The sequence below is a fragment of the Pleurodeles waltl genome, chromosome 9 (assembly GCF_031143425.1).
Source record: "Pleurodeles waltl isolate 20211129_DDA chromosome 9, aPleWal1.hap1.20221129, whole genome shotgun sequence".
NCBI classification, from domain to species: Eukaryota; Metazoa; Chordata; class Amphibia; order Caudata; family Salamandridae; genus Pleurodeles; species Pleurodeles waltl.
Window position 1 is genome coordinate 374,680,913 of NC_090448.1, and position 14,543 is coordinate 374,695,455.

Here is a 14,543-nt window from a genome sequence, read left to right on the forward strand (position 1 = left end):
CCAAATACTGTAACCTTCTTACTCTGTTGCACGCACTTTTATACAGATGCATAATACATTTCCATGCTGTCTACGATGTTGCACCACTACTGTGTTGCATTTCATTTCACGTATGCAGGTTATTAAAACGTAATAAAACATTTAAAAAAACACATCAAGGGGCGGGCAGTGAAGTGTTTTTAATTGTATCTCTGTATTTGGAGAGTACAGGTGCCCTGATAATCAGAATGGATGGACCCACTGGGAGGAGATGAGGTTCTGAAAGTGGTTTTGGGCTTTATCAAGTAAGAGTGGCTTAAAGAAAAGAATGTTCATTTTAGTATATAGTTTTTTGTTAAGGGCCATGATGAGTGGTCAGTCGGGAGTGAAATGTTGGATTGCAGTGATCAACTGGTTCCTTCAGGGAGTCTGAGAGGAAGATTGATCCAGAGTGTTCATGAAGGACATATAGGGTGCTGTAGGAGGCTGGCCTGGTTTGTAGTGGGTACCTAAGGTACTTACACCTTATGCCAGGTCCAGTTATCTCTTATTAGTGAAATATAGGCAGTGTTCTAGCAGCTTAGGCTGATAAAGGTAGCTGTAGCAGAGCAGCTTAGGCTGAACTAGGAGACATGCAAAGCTCCTGCAATACCACTATAGTTACACAGTACTTATACACAATAAAAGACAATACTCAGTGTTACCAAAAATAAAGGTACTTTATTTTAGTGACACAAGGTCAAAATTATCTTACAGGCAATACTCCGTCTGGAGGTAAGTGTTATACACAATATATACACTAGTAAAATCAGGTAAGTAAACAGTCATAGAATAGTCCAAACAGTAGAAAATATAATAGATTGCAATTGGGCCTAGGGGCAACACAAACCATATACCAAAATAGTGGGATGCGAATGCCGAATTCCACCCTAGGCAAGTGTAGTGTGTAGAGTGGTGCAGGGAGTGTAAGAGAACACCAAAGGTAAGTAGAATACCCCACCCCAGAGCCCAGAAAAGCAGGAGTAAAGTCCAGCAAGTTTCCTCAGGACACACTACAAGTTGTGATAAAGGATTTAGCAAGAACTAAGCCAGACTGCAAGCAACAAATGATGGACTCCTGGACCTGAAAATCTGTGGAGAGAGGAGACCAAGTCAGAAGTCGAAGAAGAGTCCAGGAAGGACAGGAGCCCCTGCCAACCTAGAAGAAGGTGCAAAAGTGGATTCTCCTGTCAGAAGAAAAGTACAGAGTGCACCAAAGAAGATGGGGTTGGGTTCCTGCTTGGTGCAGGAGATGTCCCACATCGAGTTGTTGGATGTAGACTGTTTGCGTCGCTGGATTCCACCAACAAGCCTTGGTTCAAGCAAGTACGCAGTTTGCGTCAAAAAGGAGCTGCTTGGACTCAGGGGGGACCTGAGGGTCTCAACTAGGACTAAGGAGGCTCTCAGAACTTCAGAGAGCCCTTAGAAGACCAGACAGCACCCACGTGAGTGCCAGAACATGGGGACAAAGAAGATGCAAAGTGCAGTCATCGCAGCACTACACTGGAATGTCCCACGCTGCTGGAGAACAACTCAGAGAGCTGTGCGTCACAGAATGGAGTGCTGGGGACCTGGGCTACGCTGTGCACAAAGGATTCTTGGAAGAAGTGCACAGAAGCCCAAGGAGCTGGGGAAGACGCAGTGCACAGGGGTACTGTCACAGCACGAGGAGGCAAGCTCTTACCTCCACCAAATTTTGACAGCTGGACCTTTGGACAGTCTGGGTCACTTCGGTCCTCCACCTGTGTGCCAGGGAGCACGCTCGTCGTCAAGAGAAGAGTCCCAGTCGTCATCGCAGAAGGGTGCGTGCAGAAGCAGGGAAGTGACTCTGTCACTCCATAGGAGATTCTTTCGGTACTTCTGGTGCAGGGTGAAGACCGGCCTTCCTCAGAGTGTGCACACTTTGGAAACTGTTGCAAAAGCTGGCTGAAGTTGCAGGTCACAGGAGTCGTCCTGGATACTTTGTTGCAGTTATAGCGGTTCCTGGAGCAGTCTGCGGTTGATCCGATGGTTAGAAGCTGAAGCAGAGGAGTCCTGGAGGAATCTGCTAAACCGAATCTGAGAAAACAACCAGAGGAGAGACCCTAAATAGCCCTGAGAGGGGGATTGGCTACCTACCCAGGTATGCACCTATCAGGAGGGGTCTCTGGTGTCACCTGCTGGCACTGGCCACTCAGAGGTCTCTAGAGGGTCCCCACACCTTGGAATCCAAGATGGCTAACACCAGGGACACTCTGGAGGAGCTCTGGGCACCACCCCTAGGGTGGTGATGGACAGGGGAGTGATCATTCCCCTTTCCTTTGTCCAGTTTCGTACCAGAGCAGGGACTGGAGGTCCCTGAACTGGTGTAGACTGGCTTATGCAAAGAGGGCACCATCTGTGTCCTTCAAAGCAGTTCCAGAGGCTCTGGGAGGCTACCCCTCCCAAACCTGTAATATCTATTTCTAAATGGAGAGGGTGTAACACCCTCCTCCCAAAGGAAATGCATTGTTCTGCCTTCCTGAGATTGAGCTGCTCAGTCCACTGGAGGGTAGAAACCTCTCTGTGAGGTGGCAGCAGCTGGGGCTTCAGACGAAACTTCACAGAGCTGGTTTGGCAGTACTGGGGGTCCATGGTGGAGCCCACAGGGTGCATGGGATTGCCCCCCAATACCAGATTTGGAATGGGAGGACAATTCCATGATCATAGACACCTCACATGGCCATAATCGGCGTTACCATAGTGAAGCTACATGTCAATACATATATGTAGTAAATGTGTCTAATGGTATCCCCGCACTCACCAAGTCCGGGAAATTGGCCATGGACAATGTGGGAGCACCTTTTGCTAGTGCAAGGGTGCCCTCACACACAGTAGCTTTGCACCTAGTCTTCAGTAAATGAAGGTTAGAAATATAGGTGACTTATAAGTTACCTTAGTGCAGTGAAAATGGCTGTGAAATAGTGTGTACACTATTTCACTCAGGCTGCAGTGGCAGTCCTCATGAAAGTTTTGTGTGAGCTCCTTATGGGTGGCAAAAGAAATGTTGCAGCCCATAAGGATCTCCTGGAACCCCAATGCCCTGGGTACCTAGGTACCATATACTAGGGACTTATAAGGGGGGTCCTGTGTGCCAATCAGAACTGGAATATGGAGTCACTAAAGTATAGTGAATAATTTGGTAATTAGAGAGAGCAAAGCACTGGAGTTCTGGTTAGCAGAACTTCAGTGACACAGTTAAGCATACTGCCAACACCCATAGGCCCCAAACTATGAGCACTGGGGTCCTGGCCAGCAGGATCCCAGTGAGACAGGCAAAACGCACTGACAAATAGGGTTTTAAACTATGAGCACTGGGGTCCTGGCTAGCAGGATCCCAGTGAGATCACACTGACAAACACCTACAAACAGGCCAAAAACGGGGGTAACCATGCTAGAAAGAGGCTACTATCTTACTTACAAGAGCACTGGAGTCCATCTGCACCGCCCCCACTTCGATCCTCAATGACTCCATAACCATGGGCACCTTCCTTGATTTCTGAAAAGACACCACCATCTTGCCACAACTGAAGAAACCCACTAAAGACACATCTCACTGTTTCCCTACCCAGCAAAAGTCTTATCATCTCATAAGCCAAAAATACAACTCATCCTTTCGTTCTCCAAAGACATTAACAGCAGAAAGCAAAGTTAATCGATTGCATGACAGAAGTCACCCTCCGGATGAAGCTCAACTGCCTCAAACTCACCTCAATCAAGGTGGAGGTAGTAGTCTTTGGAAAAGATCCTGCTCTATGGTGCTCAGCTTTCAGAAATTGGTCCCACTTCAACTCCTTCCAGGCAAGTCAGGAACCTGGGAATCGTGGTTGACAACAAATTATCATTGGCCTTTCAAGGCAACTTGATAGCCTCTTCCTGCTTCCAAACCCTGAAAATTCGCAGAAGAACCTTCATGTGGCTTCCTCTCGAAACCTGTCAATCAATCACCCAAGCACTTATCCACACCAAGCTAGACACAAGACTTGCACTCTATGTTGCAATATCTGCCCAACTCACCAAGCGCTCCTGACCATTCAGAATGTAGCAGCTAGAATCACGCTCAAACTCCCTTCACACACCAGCATCTCCTCCCACTCAGAGACCTCCACTGCGTCCCCATATATAAAACACAGTTAAATTATTCACACACACACATGTGTACAAAGCACTACACAATTTAGGCTCCACATACCTGAACAACCACATCAGCGTCCACAACCCACCAGACACCTCTGCTCAGCTAACCTCCTGCTTGTCACTGCTCAATGTATCAGCGGAATTGGCAGCCACGCCGTCTCATAGCCGGCTCCTAATGCCTGGATGTATAACCCCCCTCCACATAAGGGCTGCCAGATCAGTGCCAGAATTCAGTAAGAAACTGAAAACGTGGCCTTTTCATAGGACTCAGACAGGGCTACTAGCAATACCCCTTCTCATCAGCGACAGGACAACCTCCCGGGCGAGATGCGTGGTTTACAAGTACAATCAGCATAACATTAAATAACGTCCTTCTATGTAAGCAGCAATAATGTTTATGGCTGTTAAGTGCAGCCGGTATACAGCCTCTGTCACATCAACACAGTGCAACTAACATAGGGCATTAGGTCTCTCAAGGTCATGGGTCACACTCTATACTAGAGGTTTTGTAGCCCCTCACTTCCTGCAGGTGAGCAAAATGGGTCCCCTTTTATCCCCCTCCAAGGAGCATCATTTGTAATTTATTTGCCAGCTCAGGATCACCCGTGTCTTTTTTTTTTTTTTTACAAATTCAAGAAATACGTGGAAAGAATATAAACATCATAAATAGAGGGCCTCCGTGTTCTAAAATCTGCAAAGTGGAAGGGGGTGTCCTGAATCTGCCGGAATCGCGTGGTATGGTTAATTACAGTTTCTGAGGCGATTTGTATTTGTGACTCTTGTCCTGGATTTGGAGCGGTCATTCCTCGCCAACTGGGAGATTGTCTTCGATCCTTCGGATTCATTTCATGCGGATTTCTGTGACGCCATCACCTTTGAAGGTGTCCTGGACAAACTTCACATCAATAGCCATCTGAACCATTTTCAGTGCTCCTCGGAGCACCACACAAAGAAGGTTGGAGTAAATAAGTGCTGAATGGTAATCGGGTAGCTCCACAAAGTCTACGAGGGGGTTTATTTTCTAGGACCAGGGTAAATTCATCCCCTGCTGGGCTCCAGTTTGTGATGCTTGGAGGTACTCTTAAGTACATTTTGAAGGCTACCTTGGCGATGACATCTGCAGTTTTCCGGAAATCATGACATTGGCCAACGCTGGACCAAGCTAGGAAATCTTCTATTAACCACACACCTATGTTGTAGCCCATTTTGCCCAGCTGCTTGTTGATGTCTTCATCGTTTTCATAATCTTTACACAGTTGGGGGACCAGAGCTCCATACATCAATGTGAAGAGCTCTGAACTCTCAGAACACAAGTCTGTATTTTTTTTTTTTACCAGCACTTGTATAGCACACTTCTACTAATTTTATGGCCCTGTAGCACCCTTGGAGTCGTGATGCCTTTTTACAATACCTGCAATCTCTTGTTTGGGATTAGAAACTTGTGCAGCAAATTTGCATGAAGCAAGTTGCTATGAATCAAAAGACCATTAGTTGGCTTCCATGTCACGCTTGTTTCCTTGCTATTGTTTGTATAGCACCTCCTGCTCATTCCTGGTTCCTCCAGGCACTCCAAGTGTGTCCCTGCTGTGGTACATGGACTTAGCATAGCTTCATGTGTGCAGCCAATGTCCCTCCGGGATCCTGGAAGTACTTTTATTTTTTATTTTTACTTTTGGCTGCAATCATGTTACCAGGCTTTGATGCTAGTTCATTTCTTGTTTTGCAAAGATTTACAGAAGGTATTACATGCGTGTCAAGGAGAATCCACTCTGAGCACAACGCTCACCTGGGAGCTACTAGGGGATGTGAGACGCAATGAATAACCAGGTGTTTATGTTACAGGTATTTAATACTTGTTCATTTTCTTATTTTACAGGATTTCACAGGAAAAGTTCCATGGTCACCAAGGGAAATCCAGTCTGAACCCGACACTCACCCAGGAGTTGATTGAGAATGGGGAATGCAACAGAGTATTCAGGTAAGGGTCTTTGCTTCATAGAAATCCACTGACGAGAATGCTAAGAAACCGAGAAAGGAGACAGGTGAGTGCCTGGGCGAACAAGGAAGTGACACGATGCCAGGATACAGCGGTCGATAGATTAGATTGGCAAGCAGCTTCCTGGAAGATGGAGTGTGTTTTAAGGACAGCACGGAACACCCTCACTGTTGACGATAAATCTCGGCCACGCCTTCAATGTGTGCACAGCACGGAGACAGCCGCCAGCAAGCCCTGCATATGTATACACCAAGAGGCCTCCTCTTCCTGTACTCACTCCCTGGGACGGTGCCTCTCATGCTGCAAAAACAGAGCCATAGGGAAGCAACAAGCCAGGACCACAACCCACAAGGTGTACTCTCAAAGGAGTCACACTAGATCGCAAAACCACGTCTGACATCATCAAACAAATGAAGATTTTGGAATGCCTATTGTTGGTGATTTATATTGATGTTGCATAGTGGGTTTTTTTTTTTTTTTGGTCCTCATAGTGATGTCACCGCAAGCTCCAACCAACAACCTTGTAAGTTCATGACGGGCACGTCCCTCAAGGTCATGGGATGGGAAGGATTCCCAGCCTAGCCAGTCAGGGGTGACTAATCATCGGACCTGAAACACCTCGAGCACATCTAAGTTCTAGAAAGTCTCAAAACCCTTTCCCATTCCTTTTTATTTTTCTTTTATCTACTTCTCTAAAGAATAGTACAGATCTTTTCCAGGCATGCCAGCTTGGAGCAGAGGTTTGACCCCAGCCTTTACAGATTTCTTTCCTTGCCAATAATATCAAGTAGAACACCAGGGTGGTCATTACAACCCTTGTGGACGGTGTTAAAGCGGTGGTAAGACCGCCAACAGGCCGGCGGTAAAAAAAATTGAATTACGACAGTGGCGGAAACCGCCAACAAAGACAGCCACTTTAACACTCCGACCGCCACGGCGGTATAAACAGACAGCACGGCGGTCACCGCCAACAGACAGGCGGAAGACAATGTACCGCCCACAGTATTACAACCTACTAATCCGCCACCTTTTCTGGGGCGGATTCACTGCGGATAAAAATACGGTGGAAACAGCCATTTCAAAGGGAAAACGCTCACCTCTACACACTCCACGAGGAAGGAGGGCACCATGGAGCCGGAATGCCATATTCTGCCAGCGCTAGTCTTCCTGCTCCTCTACGAGGATCATCAACGCCGGCAGCGAAGACGACGGCGAGTACTGCACCTACGATATAGGGGAACGGGGAGGCAAAAACACAGGGACACACACACTCAACACCCCAACCCCCGACCCTCACCCACTACAACACACACACCAATGCATATCTATACAATACAGTAACACCCCCAACCCCCCCGGAAGAATGCAAAGACAAAAGGAAATGAGTGGAACCATTGTAATATATCAAAATACAGTAAGCAAATGTATACATATATATATACACAATAAACAAAATATACACCACGATTAGTAGTGCAGGTATTGCACCATTCATAGTCCGTGGACCACTGGGCCCAAAATGCATGGGCCAGGCCCACACAAGATACCAGATCCAAACGGATAGAACACTGCAGGGGCATCAGATCGAAATACAACAGGCACCTCAGGGGGAAGGGAAGGGGGGGCACCTCAGCCGGATGAGTGCACCACGCCAGATCCACGAGGGGGCTCCATGCCCATTGATGTATCCTGGGGAGTGCAAAGCCACAGTCTCTCAAGTCTCTACAGTGGGTGGGTTGCCCACTGCTGCATCCTGGGGAGTGCAAAACCACAGTCTCTCAAGTCTCTACAGTGGGTGGTTTGCCCACTGTTCAATCCTGGGGAGTGCAAACCCACAGTCTCACAAGTCTCTACAGTGGGTGGGTGGCCCACTGTTCAATCCTGGGGAGTGCAAAGCCACAGTCTCTCAAGTAGATAACAGTCTCCACTGGTTCTGGAGGGGGCATGGTGCCCAGAGTGCTTCATCCTGTGCAGGACAGACGGAGTGGATGGATCTCTCCACTGGTTCAGTGGCCTCCTGGGCAGTGACTCTGGCAGTGGCCTCCGGGGCAGTTACGATGAGGCTGGCGGTGGCCTCCTGGGCAGTGACGATGGGGCTGGCGGAGGCCTCCTGGGCAGCGGGGATGATGGCGATCTTCTCCGCCGTGCTGCTCCTCCCAGACTTTGGCGATTTCTTCTGCCCCTTCCCCACCTTGTGAGGAGTCACAGCTGAGTCGACACTCCCCCCGGGACCCCTGTGAGCGGCTTTGCTGGCTGGAGTCTTCCCCCTCTCCTGCCGGACACTGTCCAACTTCTGGTGCTTCACAGGGGGGGGACTGGCTGTGCTGTGGCTCCGTGCCACACTGGCTGGCCTGGTGGCCAGTGCACTCCACATATCTGTAACAACAGGCACCACTGGTCCCGGAGATTTTTTGGCTGAGGTGCTAGTACGGGACCTATGAGTTGGAGGTGGGGGGGGGGGGAAATAGGTAAAGGGTGGACAGGAATAGTTTTTTGGAGACACTGGGACGGGTAGCTGGAGGGGGTTTGGGAGTGGAGGAAGAGGTGGTGGTTGTAGGAGGTGTAACTTTTGTGGATTTGGGTGGAGGTGCATGGGCTGGAGGCTGTCGTGAGGTGGATGGCTGTTGGGTGGGTGTGTGCCTGCGTTTGTGTATCTTCGGAGGGGGCATCACAGACACACTGGGAGAGGACACAGGGGACGTGGAAATGTTAGTGGGGGTGGTGAGTGCACGTGAGCGGGGTGTGGTGGTGGGTGTACTGGTGCGGGACGTAGTGGCTGTAGTGGTAGTGCATGCAGGTGTGAGTGTAGACGAGACTGGGAGGGAGGAGGGAGATGACGAGGAGGGGGACACAGTGGAGGCAGTGGATGTTGGTGTGTCTGTATGTGTGTGATGCTTGCGTGAGTGCCTGTGGGATGTGTGGTGCTTATGTTTACCTGAGCTTCCCTTGTGTGGTGAAGTGTGTGCAGGCTGGTCTGATGGTGTGCTTGGGATAGGCAGAGGTACAGGGGATTGGATCTGGGTGGAGGAAGTTGGAGGGGGGAGGCTAGACACAGGGACAATGGCTGCCATCAGTGCTGAGGCCAGAGTTTGAAGGGTTCGATGAAGGGCAGCCTGACCAGAATGAATGCCCTCCAGGAATGCATTTGTGTGTTGCAACTCCCTTTCTACACTCTGGATGGCATTCAAAATGGTAGACTGCCCAACAGTGAGGGACCTGAGGAGGTCAATGGCCTCCTCACTGAGGGCAGCAGAGGTGACAGGGGCAGGGGCTGAGGTGCCTGGGGCGAAGGTGATGACCACCCTCCTGGGTGAGCGGGCACGGGGCGAAGGCTGAGGGGCTGCTGGGAGGGCGGTGGCGGCTGTACCTGTAGAAGTGGGGGGCACAGATGTTGCCGCCACCACAAGGGAGCTCCCATCGGAGGATGAGTCCGTGTCGCTTGTTGCAGATCCTGTGACTGCCGTGGTGCTCCCCTCGCCCTCCGTCCCACTGGTGTATTCTAAGTCCGTAGTGTGACCCTCCATGGCCATGTGGGATGCAGCTCCCTCGTGCTCCGGTGCCACTGTACCTCCGCCTGATGATGCTAATGCACACAAGAACGGGGAGACCACAAAAAGGGGGGGACGACAGACAGGTTGAGTGCATGGCTTACCGCTACCGTTGGCGGACAATACAGACACAGCAGCCCCCTGCACTACGTCGCGCTGTTGGGCTCTACAGATGCAATTCCTGGGAAATGGCCTACAAGGCTATGGACGACATCTGCACACATAGATGACACAGGGGCATGAATACCTGTACTTGGCACTCTACAGAGGTGGTGTGGGGTGCCACATGGCCTGCCTTACGGAGGGGCCTAGCCTACGGAACTCGCCCTGGCCTAGGGAAACCCACAGCCCTCCTCCCCCACCCAGACACCTTCACTGCGAGCAAAGTCCGCTGAATGATGGTGTACTCACCCCCTTGTGTCTGCTGTGATGCCCTCAAGCGCCCATCCAACTGAGGGTAGGCCAGCGCCAGGATCCGGAACATCAGGGGGGTCATGGTTCGACGGGCACCCCTCCCACGTTGGTGGGCCATGCCCAGCTGAGCCACCGCCGTCTTCTTGCTCCAGCGGCGAATGTCCTCCCATCTTTTATGGCAGTGGGTGCTCCGTCTGTGGTGGACCCCCAGGGTCCGGACGTCCTTGGCGATGGCACGCCAAATATCCTTCTTCTGGTGGGCGCTGACCTACATGACATGTACAGGGGAAGAAGAGAAGTCATTACCAACTGCACCATCAAAGTGAGTGGCCCACATCCCTACCCTTGCCATGTGGCACATGCATTCAGTCCTTCATGCACGCAGAACTGTGCCCCCTTCCTTCTTACAACCAGCCCTCTCCACACAGGCATAGCCCATACAACATGCTCCCTGTGTACTTACCTGTTGGTCTTGAGGACCGTAGAGTAGCATGTACTGGGGGAGGACCCCGTCGACGAGCTTCTCCAACTTCTCTGCAGTGAAGGCAGGGGCCCTTTCCCCAGACGCACGAGCCATTGTCTCTTCCAGACCGAGGTCACAGCAGCACTTGCAGTGTAGGTCCTCTCCTGTCGAAGATCATGTATCGAGTGATTCAACAGCTAGAAAATGGCGGTCACGTCCGCGGCGGTGCGTACCATCACCGCCGGCCTACATTGTCATTGGCTCCTGGGACCCATAGGGTCCAATGTTAACCAATGCAGCATTGCGCCGCGGTCTTCGACCGCCTACTGCGACGGTGTACAACACCAGCGCAGTTACCTCACATCCCATTGTCCCACTTTAGAGGTCAGGCAGCTGCCATTTCAGGGGCCCACATGGCCTAATTACCAACTGCGTCACAAATACCTAGGCCTTGTCTCACAACACAAATACAGGCCACATTTTGTGTATGAATGGTGTTCTGTGTAGACTGTGGGTACACACCTCTGAGTTGTTTGACTCTGTGGTCACTGTTGTCATTCATAGGCACCGTCCGCTGGGACATGTGAGGAGATGGCGGAATCCTCCGGTGTACCGACCGCTGGTGGACCTATTGACAATGGAGGAAAGAAGTTTGATCATCACCTACAGGTTTGACCGTGCCACAATCCAGGAACTGTGTACCCAGTTGGAGCCTGACCTGATGTCAGCAATCCACCATCCCACAGGAATCCCCCCTCAAGTGCAGGTGCTATCAGTGCTCCATTTCCTTGCAAGTGGGTCATTTCAAACAACAGTGGCCATGGCATCAGGGATGTCCCAGCCTATGTTTTCCAACGTGTTGTCCAGAGTGTTGTCTGCCCTTCTGAAACACATGCAGAGCTATATCGTTTTCCCTCAGGTGGAGGACTTGCCTACAGTGAAAGGTGACTTCTATGCCATGGGACATATCCCCAACATCATAGGTGCCATTGATGGGACCCATGTAGCTCTGCCCCCCACCCCCACAGGAGTGAACAGGTGTACAGGAACCGGAAGAGTTATCATTCCATGAATGTACAGATGGTATGTTTGGCAGACCAGTACATCTCCCAGGTAAATGCTATGTTCCCTGGCTCTGTGCATGACGCCTACATCCTGCGGAATAGCAGCATCCCTTATGTGATGGGTCAACTCCAGAGGCACCGGGTGTGGATATTAGGGGACTCTGATTACCCCCAACCTGTCATGGCTACTGACCCCAGTGAGGAATCCCAGGACCAGGGTAGAGGAACGCTACAATGAGGCCCATGGGCGGACTATGAGGGTGATCGAACGCACCTTCGGCCTCCTGAAGGCCAGGTTCAGGTGCCTCCATATGACAGGTAGTTCCCTATTCTACTCACCAAAGAAGGTGTGCAGGTCATCGTGGCCTGCTGTATGCTTCACAACTTGGCTTTGCGACGACAGGTGCCTTTTCTGCAGGAGGATGGTCCAGATGGCAGTGTTGTGGCAGCTGTGGAGCCTGTGGACAGTGATGAGGAGGAAGCAGAGGAAGAAGACATTGACAACAGGGACTCAGTCATCCAGCAATATTTCCAGTGACACACAGGTGAGAAAACATTCCTGCCTACTACAAGTACTTTAACACTTCTACCTCTATCCTGTCTGTCGATTTCAACCAGTGTATGGTCACTGAGTTGTCATTTTCCCTTACGGTTTCACAGGTGTGGTTTCCAACGTGTGTCATCTGCTTAGATTCCTCATGGACTTGAGATGTGTGACATAGGTATGTTGACATTACATTTGAAAAAGCATTTTGTCACTGTCATTGCTAATACACAATTTCGAAATCACAGACTTACTCCAGATTGTTTTGTGCTTCAAGGGTGTTTATTGAAGTGCTCAATATTGGAGGGGGTTGTAAAATGGTGAGGGGGGATGTTGGAGGAATGTCCATGGCAGAGTCCATTCTATTAGTCTCACAGGTGCATTGCCCATATGGGCATAGGAAGTGGAGCTGGGGCAGTTACAATATAGACAGGGTTACAAAGTGGGACAGTGGTTTGACAATCAGGGTGGTCTCATTTCTTGGCGGGGGTCTTGGCATTGTGCATTGTCTTGTTCCTGGATCTCAGGGACCGCTTGCGGGGTGGTTCTCCGTCTGCAGAGGGTGGGGTGCTGGTGTGGTGGTCCTGTGGCGGTGCCTCCTGTCCACTAGCGCCGGCGGAGGTGGTGGGCAGTTCATCGTCCATGCTAGTGTCAGGGGCCCCTTGTATTGCCACAGTGTCCCTCCTGGTGTTAAGTATTTCATTAAGCACCCCTACGATGGTGCCCAGGGCGTAGCTGATGGTTCTGAGTTCCTCCCTGAACCCCAAATACTGTTCCTCCTGCATGCGCTGGGTCTCCTGAAACTTGGCCAGGACCGTTGCGATCGTCTCCTGGGAGTGGTGGTAGGTTCCCATGATGGAGGAGAGGGCCTTGTGGAGAGTGGGTTCCCTTGGCCTGTCCGCCCCCTGTCGCACGGCAGCCCTCCCAGTTCCCCTGTGTTCCTGTACCTCCGTCCCCTGGACCGTGTGCCCACTGCCACTGCCCCCAGGTACCTGTTGTTGTTGGGGTGGTGGGTTATCCTGGGTTCCCTGTAGTGGTGGACACACAGCTGATTGACGTGTCCTAGGGACGGAGGTATGGGCCCGCTGGGTGGGTGCTGTGCTGGTGTTACCAGAGGGTGGAAGGTCTGTGGTGGGCTGTGCCTGTGTGAGGGGAACCGACTGTCCCAAGGCCCACGATGGTCCGGGCTGGTCATCTGGATCCAGTTGGACAGAGCTGCTGTCATCACTGTGGGCCTCTTCTGTGGGTGAGGTGGAGATGTCTGGACCCTCCTGTCTGGTGACGTTGGGTAGTGGTCCTGCAGGGTTAGAAAGGCATGATTATTGCATCTGTGTGTGTCATGGTGTGCAATGGGTGGGTGACCGTGTACCCCAGTGCTAGCATTCCTGTGTGGGGGCTTGTGTGATGATGGTTGAGGGGGGTGTTATGGGTATGTGCAGTGGGCATGCTTTAGTGATGGGTGTCCATGCTTTGTTGTGTCATGCAGGGCTTGGTGTTGGGATGTGTGGTTAGTGTTATTAGTACATTTGTGAGGAGTTGGTGTGATAGGGGAGGGGGCGAGGGTGGGGGTCTTTGATAGCATGCAGGTAGGGTGGGGGATATGATAGTTAAAGGTTTGACTTACCAGAGTCCATTCCTCCACCGACTCCTGCGAGGCCCTCAGGATGCAGAATCGCCAAGACCTGCTTCTCCCATGTTGTTAGTTGTGGGTGAGGAGGTGGGGGTCCGCCGCCAGTCCGCTGTACCGCCAGGTGGTGTCTTGAGACCACGGAACGCACCTTCCCCCGTAGGTCGTTCCACCTCTTCCTGATGTTGTCCCGATTTCTTGGGTGCTGTCCCACTGCGTTGACCCTGTCGACTATTCTTCGCCATAGCTCCATCTTCCTAGCTATGGAGGTGTGCTGCACCTGGGATCCAAATAGCTGTGGCTCTACCCGGATGATTTCCTCCACCATGACCCTGAGCTCCTCCTTCGAGAACCTGGGGTGTCTTTGCCGTGCCATGGGGTGGTGTGGGTGATGTGTGGGGTGGTGTGTGTGGTGATAAGTGTGGTGATATGTAGTGGTGTGTGGTGTTTTGTGCATGGAAGTTTTGTGGGTGATGGTGTTGAGTGCCTGTGGCTGCTATTTTGTGGATGGTGGTGTCTCCCTCTGGCCTTCTTTCGGAATTTTTGGTAGTAGGGGTTTGTGGGTGATGTGGGTGTGTGTTTTATATTGTAATGGGTGTGTGGGAGTGGTGTGTGTATGTGTATCAGCTGTGTGTATTTCGAATTGTCCAATGTGGCGGTGTTTTGTATGTGTGTGTGTATTTTGAGCGCGGCGATGTGTACCGCCAATGGAAT

The 14,543-nt window shown here is 51.0% G+C and overlaps 1 pseudogene; it reads right to left on the reverse strand.

Moving 5' to 3' along the window:
* Positions 1-4,911: 4,911 nt before the first annotated feature.
* Positions 4,912-5,468, reverse strand: LOC138258629 (trafficking protein particle complex subunit 3 pseudogene; annotated as a pseudogene).
* Positions 5,469-14,543: the final 9,075 nt, after the last annotated feature.